Source organism: Oncorhynchus keta, chromosome 18 (genome assembly GCF_023373465.1).
Source record: "Oncorhynchus keta strain PuntledgeMale-10-30-2019 chromosome 18, Oket_V2, whole genome shotgun sequence".
NCBI lineage: Eukaryota > Metazoa > Chordata > Actinopteri > Salmoniformes > Salmonidae > Oncorhynchus > Oncorhynchus keta.
Window position 1 is genome coordinate 50,569,546 of NC_068438.1, and position 22,003 is coordinate 50,591,548.

Genomic DNA, 22,003 nt, shown 5'->3' on the forward strand with positions numbered 1-22,003 from the left:
CGAATCAGAGGATTGAAATGCGTCCTGTTATCGATGAACAAGTTCACTGACAAGTCCTTTTAATCCCAGCCTTCATATTGGAGGTATAAAGGATCAGCCGAACTGAGCTCTGACGAGACTTCAACCAAAGCCAGGCATTAATGCAAACACACACACACTTTAATATACATCCGTGAGCTGCTAGGGTGTGTGGGAAACACAACTGGTTTTTTTTTATTAGGTTGGGGGATCCATCCAAAATGTTAATTCAACAGAAGTGTGAGGACTTGTAGGAGTTGGCAGGTCTACAAGCCGTGCATCCTGAATGGCATCCTATTCACTATTCACAGGGTGGACAAAACATTAAGAACAACTCCCTGATATTGAGTTCTTGACACAAACCGGTGCGCCTGGCAGCTACCACCATACCTGGTCTAAAGTAGTGCACTACATAGGGTATAGGGTCCCATATGGTTCTGGTCTATAGTAGTGCACTACATAGAGGATAGGGTCCCATAGGGTTCTGGTCAAAAGTAGTGCACTACATAGGGGATAGGGTGCTTTTTGGTAGACAGACACGATTCTCGTGACCGCCTTAACATGGACTAGCTCATTTGGTTCTGTGTACCGAGATGATCAATGACACAGCAAGTAATCCTGTTGGTGGAGTCCATATCTATCATCTCTCTCTCTGTCTACCTTTCTGTCTACCTCTCTCTCTCTCTCTCTCTCTCTCTCTCTCTCTCTCTCTCTCTCTCTCTCTCTCTCTCTCTCTCTCTCTCTCTCTCTCTCTCTCTCTCTCTCTCTCTCTCTCTCTCTGTCTACCTCTCTGTCTACCTCTCTCTCTGTGTCTACCTCTCTGTCTACCTCTCTCTCTGTGTCTACCTCTCTCTCTCTGTCTACCTCTCTGTCTACCTCTCTCTCTCCATCTGTCTACCATTCTGCCTACCTCTCTCTCTCTCTCTCGCTCTCCATCTGTCTTCCTCTCTGTTTACCTCTCTCTCTCCATCTGTCTTCCTCTCTGTTTACCTCTGTCTCTCCATCTGTCTACCATTCTGCCTACCTCTCTCTCTCGCTGTGTGTGTGTGTGTGTGTGTGTGTGTGTGTGTGTGTGTGTGTGTGTGTGTGTGTGTGTGTGTGTGTGTGTGTGTGTGTGTGTGTGTGTGTGTGTGTGTGTGTGTGTGTGTGTGTGTGTGTGTGTAGACAGACAGCTCTTTAAATAATACTCAGACAGAATATGTCTGTCTGCCATTACCATTCATTCCCCCGCTGATGGGCATGGCACCACTCTAAAGGAAATCTATACTTACGGTAATTGAAAAAATGTGCTGTGTAGATCACTGAGTCAAGCATCCAAGTGTCCAGCTAGATGCTTTATTATACAGAGCCTTTAGCAGACGGGGGAATAATATAGTGTGTGTGTGTGTGTGTGTGTGTGTGTGTGTGTGTGTGTGTGTGTGTGTGTGTGTGTGTGTGTGTGTGTGTGTGTGTGTGTGTGTGTGTGTGTGTGTGTGTGTGTGTGTGTGTGTGTGTGTTATCTTGAGATCAGGAAGTAGGGATGACCCAGGATGTTCTCTTGAGATCAGGAAGTAGGGATGACCCAGGATGTTCTCTTGAGATCAGGAAGTAGGGATGACCCAGGATGTTCTCTTGAGATCAGGAAGTAGGGATGACCCAGGATGTTCTCTTGAGATCAGGAAGTAGGGATGACCCAGGATGTTCTCTTGATAAGTGAATTAAACCATTTTCCTGTCCTGCTAAAGCATACAAAATGTAACAAGTATTTTGGGGTGTCAGGGAAAATATATGGATGTGGTGAAGTAAACGTTGCCAAACATATGTATAGTAAATTAAAGTACACATACCCTCAAAAAACTACTTAAGTAGTACTTTAAAGTATTTTTTTACTTAAGTACTTTACACCAATGTCTCTAACACCGTTACGATGTTAGTCTGTTTCTCTGTTACACTGTTACAATATTACACTGTTACAATATTACACTGTTACTATTTTACAATGTTACACTGTTACTATTTTACAATGTTACTCTGTTACTCTGTTACACTGTTACACTGTTACAATATTACACTGTTACTATTTTACAATATTACACTGTTACTATTTTACAATATTACACTGTTACTATTTTACAATGTTACTCTGTTACTCTGTTACACTGTTACAATATTACACTGTTACTATTTTACAATGTTACACTGTTACAATATTACACTGTTACAATATTACACTGTTACTATTTTACGATGTTACTCTGTTTCTCTGTTACACTGTTACAATATTACACTGTTACTATTTTACAATGTTACACTGTTACAATATTACACTGTTACAATATTACACTGTTACTATTTTACAATGTTACTCTGTTACACTGTTACAATATTACAATATTACACTGTTACTATTTTACAATGTTACTCTGTTACACTGTTACAATATTACAATATTACACTGTTACTATTTTACAATGTTACTCTGTTACACTGTTACAATATTACACTGTTACTATTTTACAATATTACACTGTTACTATTTTACAATGTTACTCTGTTACTCTGTTACACTGTTACAATATTACACTGTTACTATTTTACAATGTTACTCTGTTTCTCTGTTACACTGTTACAATATTACACTGTTACTATTTTACTCTGTTACTCTGTTACACTGTTACAATATTACACTGTTACTATTTTATAATGTTACTCTGTTACACTGTTACAATATTACACTGTTACTATTTTACAATGTTACTCTGTTACTTCAAGTGCAGTCACAAAAAAACATCAAGCGCTATGACGAAACTGGCTCTTATGAGAACCGCCACAGGATAGGAAAACCCAGAGTTACCTCTGCTGCAGTGAATGAGTTCATTAGAATTACCATCTTCAGATTGTAACCCAAGTAAATTCTTCACAGAGTTGAAGTAACAGAAGTAACAGACTGAATCAGGCCTTCATGGTCGAATTGCTGCAAAGAAACCACTACTGAAGGACACCAATAAGAAGAAGAGACTTTCTTGGGCCAAGAAACACGAGCAATGGACATTAGACTGGTGGAAATCTGTGCTTTGGTCTGATGAGTCCACACTTGAGATTTCTGGTTCCAATCGCTGTGTCTTTGTGAGATGCAGAGTAGGTGAACAGATGATCTCCGCAAGTCTGGTTCCCATCGTGAAGCATGGAGGAGGAGGTGTGATGGTGTGGGGGTGCTTTGCTGGTGACACTGTCTGTGATTTATTTAGAATTCAAGGCACACTTAGCCAACATGGCTGCCACAGCATTCTGCAGCAATACGCCATCCCATCTGGTTTGCGCTAAGTGAGGCTATCATTTATTTTTCCAATGGACAATAACCCAACACACACCTCCAGGCTGTGTAAGGGCTATTTGACCAAGAAGGAAAGTGATGCAGTTCTGCATCAGATGACCTCGCGTCGACAATAACCCAACCTCAACCCAATTGAGATGGTTTGGGATGAGTTGCACCGCAGAGTGAAGGAAAAGCAGCCATCAAGTGCTCAGCATGAGTGCAAACTCCTTCAAGACTGTTGGAAAAGTATTCCTCATGAAGCTGGTTGAGAGAATGCCAAGAGGAGGCAAAGCTGTCATCAAGGCAAAGGGTGGCTACTGTGAAGAATATAAAATATCTTTTGACTTGTTTAACACTCCAAATTTTGTGACCCAATACGTAACACTGATCATAATATGGTTTGAATCCAGAGAGGTTAGAAATGTATCTAGATCCTCTATGAGGCTGTGGAGGGATTCTAATTCTATAAGTATCTAGATCCTCTATTAGGCTGTGGAGGGATTCTAATTCTATAAGTATCTAGATCCTCTATGAGGCTGTGGAGGGATTCTAATTCTAAAAGTATCTAGATCCTCTATTAGGCTGTGGAGGGATTCTAATTCTATAAGTATCTAGATCCTCTATGAGGCTGTGGAGGGATTCTAATTCTAAAAGTATCTAGATCCTCTATGAGGCTGTGGAGGGATTCTAATTCTAAAAGTATCTAGATCCTCTATGAGGCTGTGGAGGGATTCTAATTCTAAAAGTATCTAGATCCTCTATGAGGCTGTGGAGGGATTCTAATTCTAAAAGTATCTAGATCCTCTATGAGGTTGTGGGGGGATTCTAATTCTAAAAGTATCTAGATCCTCTATGAGGTTGTGGAGGGATTCTAATTCTAAATGTATCTAGATCCTCTATGAGGCCGTGGAGGGATTCTAATTCTAAAAGTATCTAGATCCTCTATGAGGTTGTGGAGGGATTCTAATTCTAAATGTATCTAGATCCTCTATGAGGCCGTGGAGGGATTCTAATTCTAAAAGTATCTAGATCCTCTATGAGGTCGTGGAGGGATTCTAAAAGTCTAAAAGTATCTAGATCCTCTATGAGGCCGTGGAGGGATTCTAATTCTAAAAGTATCTAGATCCTCTATGAGGCCGTGGAGGGATTCTAATTCTAAAAGTATCTAGATCCTGAGGCCGTGGAGGGATTCTATGAGGATCCTCTATGAGGCCGGAGGGATTCTAATTCTAAATGTATCTAGATCCTCTAATTCTGAGATCCTCTATGAGGCTGGGAGGGATTCTAATTCTAAAAGTATCTAGATCCTCTATGAGGTCGTGGAGGGATTCTAATTCTAAAAGTATCTAGATCCTCTATGAGGCCGTGGAGGGATTCTAATTCTAAATGTATCTAGATCCTCTATGAGGCTGTGGAGGGATTCTAATTCTAAATGTATCTAGATCCTCTATGAGGCTGTGGAGGGATTCTAATTCTAAAAGTATCTAGATCCTCTATGAGGCTGTGGAGATTCTAATTCTAAAAGTATCTAGATCCTCTATGAGGCTGTGGAGGGATTCTAATTCTAAAAGTATCTAGATCCTCTATGAGGCTGTGGAGGGATTCTAATTCTAAAAGTATCTAGATCCTCTATGAGGCTGTGGAGGGATTCTAATTCTAAAAGTATCTAGATCCTCTATGAGGCTGTGGAGGGATTCTAATTCTAAAAGTATCTAGATCCTCTATGAGGTTGTGGGGGGATTCTAATTCTAAAAGTATCTAGATCCTCTATGAGGTTGTGGAGGGATTCTAATTCTAAATGTATCTAGATCCTCTATGAGGCCGTGGAGGGATTCTAATTCTAAAAGTATCTAGATCCTCTATGAGGTTGTGGAGGGATTCTAATTCTAAATGTATCTAGATCCTCTATGAGGCCGTGGAGGGATTCTAATTCTAAAAGTATCTAGATCCTCTATGAGGTCGTGGAGGGATTCTAATTCTAAAAGTATCTAGATCCTCTATGAGGCCGTGGAGGGATTCTAATTCTAAAAGTATCTAGATCCTCTATGAGGCCGTGGAGGGATTCTAATTCTAAAAGTATCTAGATCCTCTATGAGGCCGTGGAGGGATTCTAATTCTAAAAGTATCTAGATCCTCTATGAGGCCGTGGAGGGATTCTAATTCTAAATGTATCTAGATCCTCTATGAGGTTGTGGGGGGATTCTAATTGTAAAAGTATCTAGATCCTCTATGAGGTCGTGGAGGGATTCTAATTCTAAAAGTATCTAGATCCTCTATGAGGCCGTGGAGGGATTCTAATTCTAAATGTATCTAGATCCTCTATGAGGCTGTGGAGGGATTCTAATTCTAAATGTATCTAGATCCTCTATGAGGTCGTGGAGGGATTCTAATTCTAAAAGTATCTAGATCCTCTATGAGGCCGTGGAGGGATTCTAATTCTAAAAGTATCTAGATCCTCTATGAGGCTGTGGAGGGATTCTAATTCTAAATGTATCTAGATCCTCTATGAGGCTGTGGAGGGATTCTAATTCTAAATGTATCTAGATCCTCTATGAGGCTGTGGAGGGATTCTAATTCTATAAGTATCTAGATCCTCTATGAGGCTGTGGAGGGATTCTAATTCTAAAAGTATCTAGATCCTCTATGAGGTTGTGGAGGGATTCTAATTCTAAAATTATCTAGATCCTCTATGAGGCTGTGGAGGATTCTAATTCTAAAAGTATCTAGATCCTCTATGAGGCTGTGGAGGGATTCTAATTCTAAAAGTATCTAGATCCTCTATGAGGCCGTGGAGGGATTCTAATTCTAAAAGTATCTAGATCCTCTATGAGGCCGTGGAGGGATTCTAATTCTAAAAGTATCTAGATCCTCTATGAGGCCGTGGAGGGATTCTAATTCTAAAAGTATCTAGATCCTCTATGAGGCTGTGGAGGGATTCTAATTCTAAAAGTATCTAGATCCTCTATGAGGTTGTGGGGGATTCTAATTGTAAAAGTATCTAGATCCTCTATGAGGTCGTGGAGGGATTCTAATTCTAAAAGTATCTAGATCCTCTATGAGGCCGTGGAGGGATTCTAATTCTAAAAGTATCTAGATCCTCTATGAGGCTGTGGAGGGATTCTAATTCTAAATGTATCTAGATCCTCTATGAGGTCCGTGGAGGATTCTAATTCTAAAAGTATCTAGATCCTCTATGAGGCCGTGGAGGGATTCTAATTCTAAAAGTATCTAGATCCTCTATGAGGCTGTGGAGGGATTCTAATTCTAAATGTATCTAGATCCTCTATGAGGCTGTGGAGGGATTCTAATTCTAAATGTATCTAGATCCTCTATGAGGCTGTGGAGGGGTTCTAATTCTAAAGTATCTAGATCCTCTATGAGGCTGTGGAGGGATTCTAATTCTAAAAGTATCTAGATCCTCTATGAGGCTGTGGAGGGATTCTAATTCTAAAAGTATCTAGATCCTCTATGAGGCTGTGGAGGGATTCTAATTCTAAAAGTATCTAGATCCTCTATGAGGCTGTGGAGGGATTCTAATTCTAAAAGTATCTAGATCCTCTATGAGGCTGTGGAGGGATTCTAATTCTAAAAGTATCTAGATCCTCTATGAGGTTGTGGAGGGATTCTAATTCTAAAAGTATCTAGATCCTCTATGAGGCTGTGGAGGGATTCTAATTCTAAATGTATCTAGATCCTCTATGAGGCTGTGGAGGGATTCTAATTCTAAATGTATCTAGATCCTCTATGAGGCTGTGGAGGGATTCTAATTCTAAAAGTATCTAGATCCTCTATGAGGTTGTGGAGGGATTCTAATTCTAAATGTATCTAGATCCTCTATGAGGCTGTGGAGGGATTCTAATTCTAAAAGTATCTAGATCCTCTATGAGGCTGTGGAGGGATTCTAATTCTAAAAGTATCTAGATCCTCTATGAGGCTGTGGAGGGATTCTAATTCTAAAAGTATCTAGATCCTCTATGAGGTTGTGGGGGGATTCTAATTCTAAAAGTATCTAGATCCTCTATGAGGCTGTGGAGGGATTCTAATTCTAAAAGTATCTAGATCCTCTATGAGGCTGTGGAGGGATTCTAATTCTAAATGTATCTAGATCCTCTATGAGGCCGTGGAGGGATTCTAATTCTAAAAGTATCTAGATCCTCTATGAGGTTGTGGAGGGATTCTAATTCTAAATGTATCTAGATCCTCTATGAGGCCGTGGAGGGATTCTAATTCTAAAAGTATCTAGATCCTCTATGAGGTTGTGGAGGGATTCTAATTCTAAAAGTATCTAGATCCTCTATGAGGCCGTGGAGGGATTCTAATTCTAAAAGTATCTAGATCCTCTATGAGGCCGTGGAGGGATTCTAATTCTAAATGTATCTAGATCCTCTATGAGGCCGTGGAGGGATTCTAATTCTAAAAGTATCTAGATCCTCTATGAGGTTGTGGAGGGATTCTAATTCTAAATGTATCTAGATCCTCTATGAGGCCGTGGAGGGATTCTAATTCTAAAAGTATCTAGATCCTCTATGAGGTCGTGGAGGGATTCTAATTCTATAAGTATCTAGATCCTCTATGAGGCTGTGGAGGGATTCTAATTCTAAAAGTATCTAGATCCTCTATGAGGCTGTGGAGGGATTCTAATTCTAAAAGTATCTAGATCCTCTATGAGGTTGTGGGGGGATTCTAATTCTAAAAGTATCTAGATCCTCTATGAGGTTGTGGAGGGATTCTAATTCTAAATGTATCTAGATCCTCTATGAGGCTGTGGAGGGATTCTAATTCTAAAAGTATCTAGATCCTCTATGAGGTTGTGGAGGGATTCTAATTCTAAATGTATCTAGATCCTCTATGAGGCCGTGGAGGGATTCTAATTCTAAAAGTATCTAGATCCTCTATGAGGTCGTGGAGGGATTCTAATTCTAAAAGTATCTAGATCCTCTATGAGGCCGTGGAGGGATTCTAATTCTAAAAGTATCTAGATCCTCTATGAGGCCGTGGAGGGATTCTAATTCTAAAAGTATCTAGATCCTCTATGAGGCCGTGGAGGGATTCTAATTCTAAAAGTATCTAGATCCTCTATGAGGCCGTGGAGGGATTCTAATTCTAAATGTATCTAGATCCTCTATGAGGTTGTGGGGGGATTCTAATTGTAAAAGTATCTAGATCCTCTATGAGGTCGTGGAGGGATTCTAATTCTAAATGTATCTAGATCCTCTATGAGGCCGTGGAGGGATTCTAATTCTAAATGTATCTAGATCCTCTATGAGGCTGTGGAGGGATTCTAATTCTAAATGTATCTAGATCCTCTATGAGGTCGTGGAGGGATTCTAATTCTAAAAGTATCTAGATCCTCTATGAGGCCGTGGAGGGATTCTAATTCTAAAAGTATCTAGATCCTCTATGAGGCTGTGGAGGGATTCTAATTCTAAAAGTATCTAGATCCTCTATGAGGCCGTGGAGGGATTCTAATTCTAAATGTATCTAGATCCTCTATGAGGCCGTGGAGGGATTCTAATTCTAAAAGTATCTAGATCCTCTATGAGGTTGTGGAGGGATTCTAATTCTAAATGTATCTAGATCCTCTATGAGGCCGTGGAGGGATTCTAATTCTAAAAGTATCTAGATCCTCTATGAGGTTGTGGAGGGATTCTAATTCTAAATGTATCTAGATCCTCTATGAGGCCGTGGAGGGATTCTAATTCTAAAAGTATCTAGATCCTCTATGAGGTCGTGGAGGGATTCTAATTCTATAAGTATCTAGATCCTCTATGAGGCCGTGGAGGGATTCTAATTCTAAAAGTATCTAGATCCTCTATGAGGCTGTGGAGGGATTCTAATTCTAAAAGTATCTAGATCCTCTATGAGGCCGTGGAGGGATTCTAATTCTAAAAGTATCTAGATCCTCTATGAGGCCGTGGAGGGATTCTAATTCTAAATGTATCTAGATCCTCTATGAGGCTGTGGAGGGATTCTAATTCTAAAAGTATCTAGATCCTCTATGAGGTTGTGGAGGGATTCTAATTCTAAATGTATCTAGATCCTCTATGAGGCCGTGGAGGGATTCTAATTCTAAAAGTATCTAGATCCTCTATGAGGTCGTGGAGGATTCTAATTCTAAAAGTATCTAGATCCTCTATGAGGCCGTGGAGGGATTCTAATTCTAAATGTATCTAGATCCTCTATGAGGCTGTGGAGGGATTCTAATTCTAAATGTATCTAGATCCTCTATGAGGTCGTGGAGGGATTCTAATTCTAAAAGTATCTAGATCCTCTATGAGGCCGTGGAGGGATTCTAATTCTAAAAGTATCTAGATCCTCTATGAGGCTGTGGAGGGATTCTAATTCTAAATGTATCTAGATCCTCTATGAGGCTGTGGAGGGATTCTAATTCTAAATGTATCTAGATCCTCTATGAGGCTGTGGAGGGATTCTAATTCTAAATGTATCTAGATCCTCTATGAGGCTGTGGAGGGATTCTAATTCTATAAGTATCTAGATCCTCTATTAGGCTGTGGAGGGATTCTAATTCTATAAGTATCTAGATCCTCTATGAGGCTGTGGAGGGATTCTAATTCTAAAAGTATCTAGATCCTCTATTAGGCTGTGGAGGGATTCTAATTCTATAAGTATCTAGATCCTCTATGAGGCTGTGGAGGGATTCTAATTCTAAAAGTATCTAGATCCTCTATGAGGCTGTGGAGGGATTCTAATTCTAAAAGTATCTAGATCCTCTATGAGGTTGTGGGGGATTCTAATTCTAAAAGTATCTAGATCCTCTATGAGGCCGTGGAGGGATTCTAATTCTAAATGTATCTAGATCCTCTATGAGGCCGTGGAGGGATTCTAATTCTAAAAGTATCTAGATCCTCTATGAGGTTGTGGAGGGATTCTAATTCTAAATGTATCTAGATCCTCTATGAGGCCGTGGAGGGATTCTAATTCTAAAAGTATCTAGATCCTCTATGAGGTCGTGGAGGGATTCTAATTCTAAAAGTATCTAGATCCTCTATGAGGCCGTGGAGGGATTCTAATTCTAAAAGTATCTAGATCCTCTATGAGGCCGTGGAGGGATTCTAATTCTAAATGTATCTAGATCCTCTATGAGGCCGTGGAGGGATTCTAATTCTAAAAGTATCTAGATCCTCTATGAGGTCGTGGAGGGATTCTAATTCTAAAAGTATCTAGATCCTCTATGAGGCCGTGGAGGGATTCTAATTCTAAAAGTATCTAGATCCTCTATGAGGCCGTGGAGGGATTCTAATTCTAAAAGTATCTAGATCCTCTATGAGGCCGTGGAGGGATTCTAATTCTAAAAGTATCTAGATCCTCTATGAGGCCGTGGAGGGATTCTAATTCTAAATGTATCTAGATCCTCTATGAGGTTGTGGGGGGATTCTAATTCTAAAAGTATCTAGATCCTCTATGAGGTCGTGGAGGGATTCTAATTCTAAAAGTATCTAGATCCTCTATGAGGCCGTGGAGGGATTCTAATTCTAAATGTATCTAGATCCTCTATGAGGCTGTGGAGGGATTCTAATTCTAAATGTATCTAGATCCTCTATGAGGTCGTGGAGGGATTCTAATTCTAAAAGTATCTAGATCCTCTATGAGGCCGTGGAGGGATTCTAATTCTAAAAGTATCTAGATCCTCTATGAGGCTGTGGAGGGATTCTAATTCTAAATGTATCTAGATCCTCTATGAGGCTGTGGAGGGATTCTAATTCTAAATGTATCTAGATCCTCTATGAGGCTGTGGAGGGATTCTAATTCTAAATGTATCTAGATCCTCTATGAGGCTGTGGAGGGATTCTAATTCTAAATGTATCTAGATCCTCTATGAGGCTGTGGAGGGATTCTAATTCTAAATGTATCTAGATCCTCTATGAGGCTGTTGAGGGATTCTAATTCTAAAAGTACCTAGATCCTCTATTAGGCTGTGGAGGGATTCTAATTCTAAAAGTATCTAGAGCCTCTATTAGGCTGTGGAGGGATTCTAATTCTAAAAGTATCTAGATCCTCTATGAGGCTGTGGAGGGATTCTAATTCTAAAAGTATCTAGATCCTCTATGAGGCTGTGGGGGGATTCTAATTCTAAAAGTATCTAGATCCTCTATGATGCTGTGGGGGATTCTAATTCTAAAAGTATCTAGATCCTCTATGAGGCCGTGGAGGGATTCTAATTCTAAAAGTATCTAGATCCTCTATGAGGCCGTGGAGGGATTCTAATTCTAAAAGTATCTAGATCCTCTATGAGGCCGTGGAGGGATTCTAATTCTAAAAGTATCTAGATCCTCTATGAGGCCGTGGAGGGATTCTAATTCTAAAAGTATCTAGATCCTCTATGAGGCCGTGGAGGGATTCTAATTCTAAAAGTATCTAGATCCTCTATGAGGCTGTGGAGGGATTCTAATTCTAAAAGTATCTAGATCCTCTATGAGGCCGTGGAGGGATTCTAATTCTAAAAGTATCTAGATCCTCTATGAGGCCGTGGAGGGATTCTAATTCTAAAAGTATCTAGATCCTCTATTAGGCTGTGGAGGGATTCTAATTCTAAAAGTATCTAGATCCTCTATGAGGTTGTGGGGGGATTCTAATTCTAAAAGTATCTAGATCCTCTTTGAGGCCGTGGAGGGATTCTAATTCTAAAAGTATCTAGATCCTCTATGAGGCCGTGGAGGGATTCTAATTCTAAAAGTATCTAGGACCTCTATTAGGCTGTGGAGGGATTCTAATTCTAAAAGTATCTAGGGCCTCTATGAGGTTGTGGGGGATTCTAATTCTAAAATTATCTAGAGCCTCTATGAGGTTGTGGGGGGATTCTAATTCTAAAAGTATCTAGAGCCTCTATGAGGTTGTGGGGGATTCTAATTCTAAAAGTATCTAGATCCTCTTTGAGGCCGTGGAGTGATTCTAATTCTAAAAGTATCTAGATCCTCTATGAGGTTGTGGGGGGATTTTAATTCTAAAATTATCTAGAGCCTCTATGAGGTTGTGGGGGGATTCTAATTCTAAAAGTATCTAGATCCTCTATGAGGTTGTGGGGGGATTCTAATTCTAAAAGTATCTAGATCCTCTGTGAGGCTGTGGAGGGATTCTAATTCTAAATGTATCTAGATCCTCTATGAGGCTGTGGAGGGATTCTAATTCTAAAAGTATCTAGATCCTCTATGAGGCTGTGGAGGGATTCTCATTCTAAAAGTATCTAGAACCTCTATGAGGCTGTGGAGGGATTCTAATTCTAAAAGTATCTAGAACTTCTATGAGCTTGTGGAGGGAGTCTAATTCTAAAAGTATCTAGATCCTCTATGAGGCTGTGGAGGGATTCTAATTCTAAAAGTATCTAGATCCTCTATGAGGCCGTGGAGGGATTCTAATTCTAAAAGTATCTAGATCTTCTATGAGCTTGTGGAGGGATTCTAATTGTCTATTTAAAAGAGAACATGAATCATCAGCGTACAGTGACACCTTTGTTTTTAAGCCCTGGATTTCTAGGACCTTGATATATGTCACGGTCATCATAAGGAGGAGACCAAGGCGCAGCGTGATAAGCGCACATTCTAATTTATTAAACGAATGCAACACTGAACAAAACTATACAAAATAACAGAACGAACCGTGAAGTGATATGACTAGTGCAAAACAGGCAACTAAACACAGAATAATAACCCACAAGACCAACATGGAAAATGGCCACCTAAATAGGATCGCCAATCAGAGACAACGATAAACAGCTGTTTCTGATTGGGAACCAATTCAGGCCACCATAGACCTACATATACCTAGACAATCCCAAAACCCCATAGATATACAAAAAAACCTAGACAAGACCAAAAACACACATACCAGCCTCGTCACACCCTGACCTAACCAAAAATAATAAAGAAAACCAAGATAACTTAGGTCAAGACGTGACAATATTATTGTTGGATCTGATTTTAACAGCTAACATTTCAATGGACATAATAAATAGATATGCCGATAGTGGACATCCTTGTTTCTCTCCTCTTGGCAGTTTAATACTTTCTGTGAAGTATCCATTATTTCCTATTTTACACCTAGAGTTACTAAACATTACTTTAACCCATTGTTTAAGAGATTCTCCAAAATTATAATTTTCCAGGCATTTATGTGTTAATTCCAGTTGTACTTTATCAAAAGCCTTTTCAAAGTCAGCTATGAGCGTCTGCTAAATGACTTAAATGTAAATGTAAATGTAATACCAGGCCTGGTTTCCCAGAGTGTTTTGTTGTTTTATCGTTTCCAGTACCTGTCTTAAATTATCTCCAATGTATAGTCCATGTAAAAAAAAACTGTTTGATTAGGATGAATAATATCCGACAACATCTTTTTTCATTCTAAGTGCTATGAACTTTGCTAGAATGTTTGCATCACAACACTGAAGTGTAAGGTATTTTTATGGACTGGATCTTTATATATACCACTTGGGTCTTGTTTCAGTAATCAGACCTTCTTGTTGAGTGTCTGATAATCTACCATTTTTATAAGAGTGGTAAAAACATGCTAAACGCGGTCCTCTGAGTACATCAGAAAATGTTTGATATACCTCAACTGGTGTACCATCCAGCCCTGGAGTTTACCCAGACTTAAAGGCTTTATTGGCATCAAGAAGTTCCTCCTGTAATTTGGCCTTCACACGAGTCTTTCTGTACAGATGTTCATTTTACATTATAAATAGGAAAAAAATCCTTACAATTATCTTCGGTTGGCAGAGATGGAGGAGACTGAAACCAAAATATATGCTTAAAGTACACATGCTTCCTCTTTTTGAAAATATTGTTTGGTGAATCACTGTTACACTGTTACAATGTTACACTTTTACAATGTTACAATGTTACACTGTTACAATGTTACACTTTTACAATGTTACTCTGTTACAATGTTGCGCTGTTACAATCTTACTCTGTTACAATGTTACTCTGTTACAATGTTACTCTGTTACAATGTTGCTCTGTTACAATGTTACTCTGTTACAATGTTACTCTGTTACAATGTTACTCTTTTACAATGTTACACTTTTACAATGTTACAATGTTACTCTGTTACACTGTTACACTGTTACAATGTTACAATGTTACTCTGTTACAATGTTGCGCTGTTACAATGTTACTCTGTTACAATGTTACTCTTTTACAATGTTACAATGTTACACTTTTACAATGTTACAATGTTACTCTGTTACAATGTTGCGCTGTTACAATGTTACTCTGTTACAATGTTACTCTGTTACAATGTTACTCTGTTACAATGTTACTCTTTTACAATGTTACTCTGTTACAATGTTGCGCTGTTACAATGTTACTCTGTTACAATGTTACTCTGTTACAATGTTACTCTTTTACAATGTTACACTTTTACAATGTTACAATGTTACTCTGTTACACTGTTACACTGTTACAATGTTACAATGTTACTCTGTTACAATGTTGCGCTGTTACAATGTTACTCTGTTACAATGTTACACTTTTACAATGTTACAATGTTACTCTGTTACAATGTTGCTCTGTTACAATGTTGCTCTGTTACAATGTTGCGCTGTTACAACGTTTCTCTGTTACACTGTTACACTTTTTCAATATTACTCTGTTACACTGTTACAATGTTACTCTGTTACAATGTTGCGCTGTTACAATGTTAGACTGTAATACTGTTACACTGTTTCAATGTTACTCTGTTACACTGTTACAATGTTGCTCTGTTACAATGTTGCGCTGTTACAACGTTTCTCTGTTACACTGTTACACTGTTTCAACGTTTCAATGTTACTCTGTTACACTGTTACAATGTTACTCTGTTACACTGTTTCAACGTTTCAATGTTACTCTGTTACACTGTTTCAACATTACAATGTTACTCTGTTACAATGTTGCACTGTTACAATGTTACTCTGTTACACTGTTTCAATGTTACAATGTTACTCTGTTACACTGTTTCAATGTTACAATGTTACTTACTCTGTTACACTGTTTCAATGTTACAATGTTACTTACTCTGTTACACTGTTTCAATGTTACTCTGTTAGTCACAATGAACAGACCCAAAGAAAAATGTGTCGAATCAGTAAGTTTCTCTGTATCTAGTTCCACCTCGAACATACTATTGCAATTCTGTCCCACTTCTTAAAGCTGCTGTATATCTCTGTCACTTCTATTTTCTCCCTCCCTCTTTCTCCCCCCCCCCCTCTCCCCCCCTTCTTTCTCCCACTCTTTCTCTCCCTCTTTCTCCCCCCCTCTTTCTCTTTCTCTCCCTTTTTCTCCCTCCCTCTTTCTCCCCCACTCTTCTCCCCCCCTTCTCTCCCTCTGTCTCTCCCTCTTTCTCCCCTCCCTCTTTCTCCCCCCTCCCTCCCTCTTTCTCTCCCTCTTTCTCCCCCTCTTTCTCTCCTTCTTTCTCCCCCTCTATCCCCCTCTTTCTTTTTCTCTCCCTCTTTCTCCCCCCTCTTTTTTCTCCCCACTCTGTCTCTCCCTCTTTCTCCCTCCCTCTTTCTTTCTCTCCCTCTTTCTCTCCCTCCCTCCCCCTCTTTCTCTCCCTCTTTTCTCCCTCCCTCTTTCTCCCCCTCTTTCTCCCCTTTCTCTCCCTCTTTCTCCCCTTTCCCCCTCTTTCTCTCCCTCTTTCTCCCCCTCTTTCTCCCCCCTCTTTCTCCCCCTTTCTCCCCTCTTTCTCCCCCTCCTCTCCTTTTCTCCCCCACTCTCTGTTCTCCCTCCCTCTTTCTCCCCCCTTTCTCTCCCTCTTCCCCTCCCCTCTTTCTCTCCCTCTTTCTCTCCCTTTCTCTTCTCCCCTCTTTCTTTCTCCCCCCCTCTTTCTCTCCCCTCTTCTCCCCTCTTTCTCTCCACCTTTCTCTCCCTCTTTCTCTCCCTCTTTCTCTCCCTCGTTCTCCCCCCTCTTTCTCTCCCTTGTTTCCCCCCCTCTTTCTCTCCCTCTTTCTCCCCCACTCTTTCTCTCCACCTTTCTTCTTGTACAGTAAAACAGCCCCCGTTATTGCTTCCCCCAGCGGGGCTCTTTTCTAACAGCGTCCCAAATAGAACCTTTTCCCCTTAACAGTGCACTACTTTTGACCAGTGCCCATAGTGCACTACCATATAGGGAATAAGGTGTCGTTTGGGACCTATCCTCTCTCCGCCGTTCGGTTCTGTTCTGCTGACTGTTGTATCCTCATGCGGTGACTATTTACAGGAGAGGACAGCTTCCCCTGTCTCTCAGTCCCGTGTACCTTTCAGGTGAAGGAGGTTGACTTTAGGACTTTAGGTGTTGTGTAGTAATGGGCTGTGGAATGTATTAACCCTCCTCCGTCACCACGTCTAGCCCGCTATGAGAAGACACGGTGTAACCATCACTACGTCGAGTCTGCTATGAGAAGACACGGTGTAACCGTCACCACGTCTAGCCTGCTATGAGAAGACACGGTGTAACCATCACCACGTCTAGCCTGCTATGAGAAGACACAGTGTAACCGTCTCCACGTCTAGCCTGCTATGAGAAGACACGGTGTAACCGTCTCCACGTCTAGCCTGCTATGAGAAGACACGGTGTAACCATCTCCACGTCTAGCCTGCTATGAGAAGACACAGTGTAACATTTTCCACTTCCACGTCTGTTATGGTCATACATTAATAATGACTTGAGGCTACCTGGGGCAGTACCTGCCGGGGCGGCAGCGTAGCCTAGCGGTTAGAGAGTTGGACTAGCAACCGAAAGGTTGCAAGATTGAATCCCCGAGCTGACAAGGTAAATATCTGCTGTTCTGCCTCCTGAACAAGGCAGTTTAACCCACTGTTTAACCCATTGTTTAACCTACAATAACTTCTACAGCCCAGTAACATGAATACAATAACTTCTATAGCCCAGTAACATGAATACAATAACTTCTATAGCCCAGTAATTGGAATACAATAACTTCTATAGCCCAGTAACATGAATACAATAACTTCTATAGCCCAGTAACATGAATACAATAACCTCTATAGCCCAGTAACATGAATACAATAACTGTCTATAGCCCAGTAACAAGGCAATAACTTCTATACCCAGTAACATGTTACAATAACCCTATTGTAACATGAATACAATAACTTCTATAGCCCAGTAACATGAATACAATAACTTCTACAGCCCAGTAACATGAATACAATAACTTCTACAGCCCAGTAACTGGAATACAATAACTTCTACAGCCCAGTAACATGAATACAATAACTTCTACAGCCCAGTAGTGGGAATACAATAACTTCTATAGCCCAGTAACATGAATACAATAACTTCTATAGCCCAGTAACATGAATACAATAACTTCTACAGCCCAGTAGTGGGAATACAATAACTTCTATAGCCCAGTAGTGGGAATACAATAACTTCTATAGCCCAGTAACAGGAATACAATAACTTCTATAGCCCAGTAATGGGAATACAATAACTTCTACAGCCCAGTAACTGGAATAAAATAACTTCTACAGCCCAGTAGTGGGAATACAATAACTTCTATAGCCCAGTAACATGAATACAATAACTTCTATAGCCCAGTAGTGGGAATACAATAACTTCTATAGCCCAGTAACATGAATACAACAACTTCTACAGACCAGTAACATGAATACAATAACTTCTACAGCCCAGTAACATGAATACAATAACTTCTATAGCCCAGTAACATGAATACAATAACTTCTATAGCCCAGTAACATGAATACAATAACTTCTATAGCCCAGTAACATGAATACAATAACTTCTATAGCCCAGTAACATGAATACAATAACTTCTATAGCCCAGTAACATGAATACAATAACTTCTATAGCCCAGTAACATGAATACAATAACTTCTACAGCCCAGTAACTGGAATACAATAACTTCTACAGCCCAGTAACATGAATACAATAACTTCTACAGCCCAGTAGTGGGAATACAATAACTTCTATAGCCCAGTAACATGAATACAATAACTTCTATAGCCCAGTAACATGAATACAATAACTTCTACAGCCCAGTAGTGGGAATACAATAACTTCTATAGCCCAGTAGTGGGAATACAATAACTTCTATAGCCCAGTAACAGGAATACAATAACTTCTATAGCCCAGTAATGGGAATACAATAACTTCTACAGCCCAGTAACTGGAATAAAATAACTTCTACAGCCCAGTAGTGGGAATACAATAACTTCTATAGCCCAGTAACATGAATACAATAACTTCTATAGCCCAGTAGTGGGAATACAATAACTTCTATAGCCCAGTAACATGAATACAACAACTTCTACAGCCCAGTAACATGAATACAATAACTTCTACAGCCCAGTAACATGAATACAATAACTTCTATAGCCCAGTAACATGAATACAATAACTTCTACAGCCCAGAGATTTTTTTCTCCAGAAAATCACATTGTAGGATTTTTAATGAATTTATACATGTTGAACACACCTGTCTCCTAGTGATGACATAATGGCCTTTCTTTATTCCTGCTGAAGAGTACGGCACGTCTTATCTGAAGAATGTCGTAACACACTCACCCTCTCCGTCTGTTTCATATATTCTCTATGATTTGACTTTAAAATTGAATTTGCCGAGACGCAGGGAAAATCCATAGGTAATTAGGGGTGAGAGCTTGGAGGTGATTACTGTAGAAATGGAGATCAATGGCTCTTAATGACTTGTCAAAAAACACATGTGATTGGTCTGAGGTTTATACACATCAACAACAGAAGTCTGCTGACGATGAGTGGTCACTTATTACAGTAGTGCAGATATAGAACGTAAAGGGGCAATCTGCGATTCATTCATTCTTTTTTTTTTTTTTTACTTTTAAACGTGCCCTCTGTAGTTACTGGGACAGTGAAGCATTATTCCTTCTTTTGTCTTTATAAACTTTGGATTTGAGGGTATTTCCATCCATATCGGTTGAACTGTTTAGAAATTACAGCCCTTTTTCTACATCGTCCTCTCATTCTAACATATTGGGACAAATTCTTTTATATGTTTATTAAAGTAGTAAAAAGTTAAGTATTTGGTCCCGTATTCACATAACGCAATGACATCAAAATTGTGACTCCACAATTTTTTTGGATGCGTTTGTTGTTTGTTTTGGTTGTGTTTCAGATTATTTTGCCCTCAATCTCACACAAATCATCAAGGAACCCACCAGGTACAACCCTAAATCTGTAAACAAGGGCACCCTCATAGACGTCATCCTGACCAACTGGCCCTCCAAATACACCTCCGCTGTCTTCAACCAGGATCTCAGCGATCACTGCCTCATTGCCTGTATCCGCTACGGAGCCGCAGTCAAACGACCACCCCTCATCACTGTCAAACGCTCCCTAAAACACTTCTGTGAGCAGGCCTTTCTAATCGACCTGGCCCGGGTATCCTGGAAGGACATTGACCTCATCCCGTCAGTTGAGGATGCCTGGTCATTCTTTAAAAGTAACTTCCTCACCATTTTAGATAAGCATGCTCCGTTCAAAAAATGCAGAACTAAGAACAGATATAGCCCTTGGTTCACTCCAGACCTGACTGCCCTCGACCAGCACAAAAACATCCTGTGGCGGACTGCAATAGCATCGAACAGTCCCCGCGATATGCAACTGTTCAGGGAAGTCAGGAACCAATACACGCAGTCAGTCAGGAAAGCTAAGGCCAGCTTCTTCAGGCAGAAGTTTGCATCCTGTAGCTCCAACTCCAAAAAGTTCTGGGACACTGTGAAGTCCATGGAGAACAAGAGCACCTCCTCCCAGCTGCCCACTGCACTGAGGCTAGGTTACACGGTCACCACCGACAAATCCATGATTATCGAAAACTTCAACAAGCATTTCTCAACGGCTGGCCATGCCTTCCGCCTGGCTACTCCAACCTCGGCCAACAGCTCCGCCACCCCGCAGCTACTCGCCCAAGCCTCTCCAGGTTCTCCTTTACCCAAATCCAGATAGCAGATGTTCTGAAAGAGCTGCAAAACCTGGACCCGTACATATCAGCTGGGCTTGACAATCTGGACCCTCTATTTCTGAAACTATCCGCCGCCATTGTCGCAACCCCTATTACCAGCCTGTTCAACCTCTCTTTCATATCGTCTGAGATCCCCAAGGACTGGAAAGCTGCCGCAGTCATCCCCCTCTTCAAAGGGGGAGACACCCTGGACCCAAACTGTTACAGACATATATCCATCCTGCCCTGCCTATCTAAGGTCTTCGAAAGCCAAGTCAACAAACAGGTCACTGACCATCTCGAATCCCACCGTACCTTCTCCACTGTGCAATCTGGTTTCCGAGCCGGTCACGGGTGCACCTCAGCCACGCTCAAGGTACTAAACGATATCATAACCGCCATCGATAAAAGACAGTACTGTGCAGCCGTCTTCATCGACCTTGCCAAGGCTTTCGACTCGGTCAATCACCATATTCTTATCGGCAGACTCAGTTGCCTCGGTTTTTCAGATGACTGCCTTGCCTGGTTCACCAATTACTTTGCAGACAGAGTTCAGTGTGTCAAATCGGAGGGCATGCTGTCCGGTCCTCTGGAAGTCTCTATGGGGGTGCCACAGGGTTCAATCCTCGGGCCGACTCTTTTTTCTGTATATATCAATGATGTTGCTCTTGCTGCGGGCGATTCCCTGATCCACCTCTACGCAGACGACACCATTCTATATACTTCCGGCCCATCCTTGGACACTGTGCTATCTAACCTCCAAACGAGCTTCAATGCCATACAACACTCCTTCCGTGGCCTCCAACTGCTCTTAAACGCTAGTAGAACCAAATGCATGCTTTTCAACCGTTCACTGCCTGCACCCGCACGCCTGACCAGCATCACCACCCTGGATGGTTCCAACCTTGAATATGTGGACATCTATAAGTACCTAGGTGTCTGGCTAGACTGTAAACTCTCCTTCCAGACTCATATCAAACATCTCCAATCGAAAATCAAATCAAGAGTCGGCTTTCTATTCCGCAACAAAGCCTCCTTCACTCACGCCGCCAAACTTACCCTAGTAAAACTGACTATCCTACCGGTCCTCGACTTCGGCGATGTCATCTACAAAATTGCTTCCAACACTCTACTCAGCAAACTGGATGCAGTTTATCACTGTGCCATCAGTTTTGTCACTAAAGCACCTTATACCACCCACCACTGCGACTTGTACGCTCTAGTCGGCTGGCCCTCGCTACATATTCGTCGCCAGACCCACTGGCTCCAGGTCATCTACAAGTCCATGCTCGGTAAAGCTCCGCCTTATCTCAGTTCACTGGTCACGATGGCAACACCCATCCGTAGCACGCGCTCCAGCAGGTGTATCTCACTGATCATCCCTAAAGCCAACACCTCATTTGGCCGCCTTTCTTTCCAGTTCTCTGCTGCCTGTGACTGGAACTAATTGCAAAAATCGCTGAAGTTGGAGACTTTTATCTCCCTCACCAACTTCAAACATCTGCTATCTGAGCAGCTAACCGATCGCTGCAGCTGTACATAGTCTATCGGCAAATAGCCCACCCATTTTTACCTACCTCATCCCCATACTGTTTTTATTTATTTACTTTTCTGCTCTTTTGCACACCAATATCTCTACCTGTACATGACCATCTGATCATTTATCACTCCAGTGTTAATCTGCAAAATTGTAATTATTCGCCTACCTCCTCATGCCTTTTGCACACAATGTATATAGACTCCACTTTCTTTTTCTT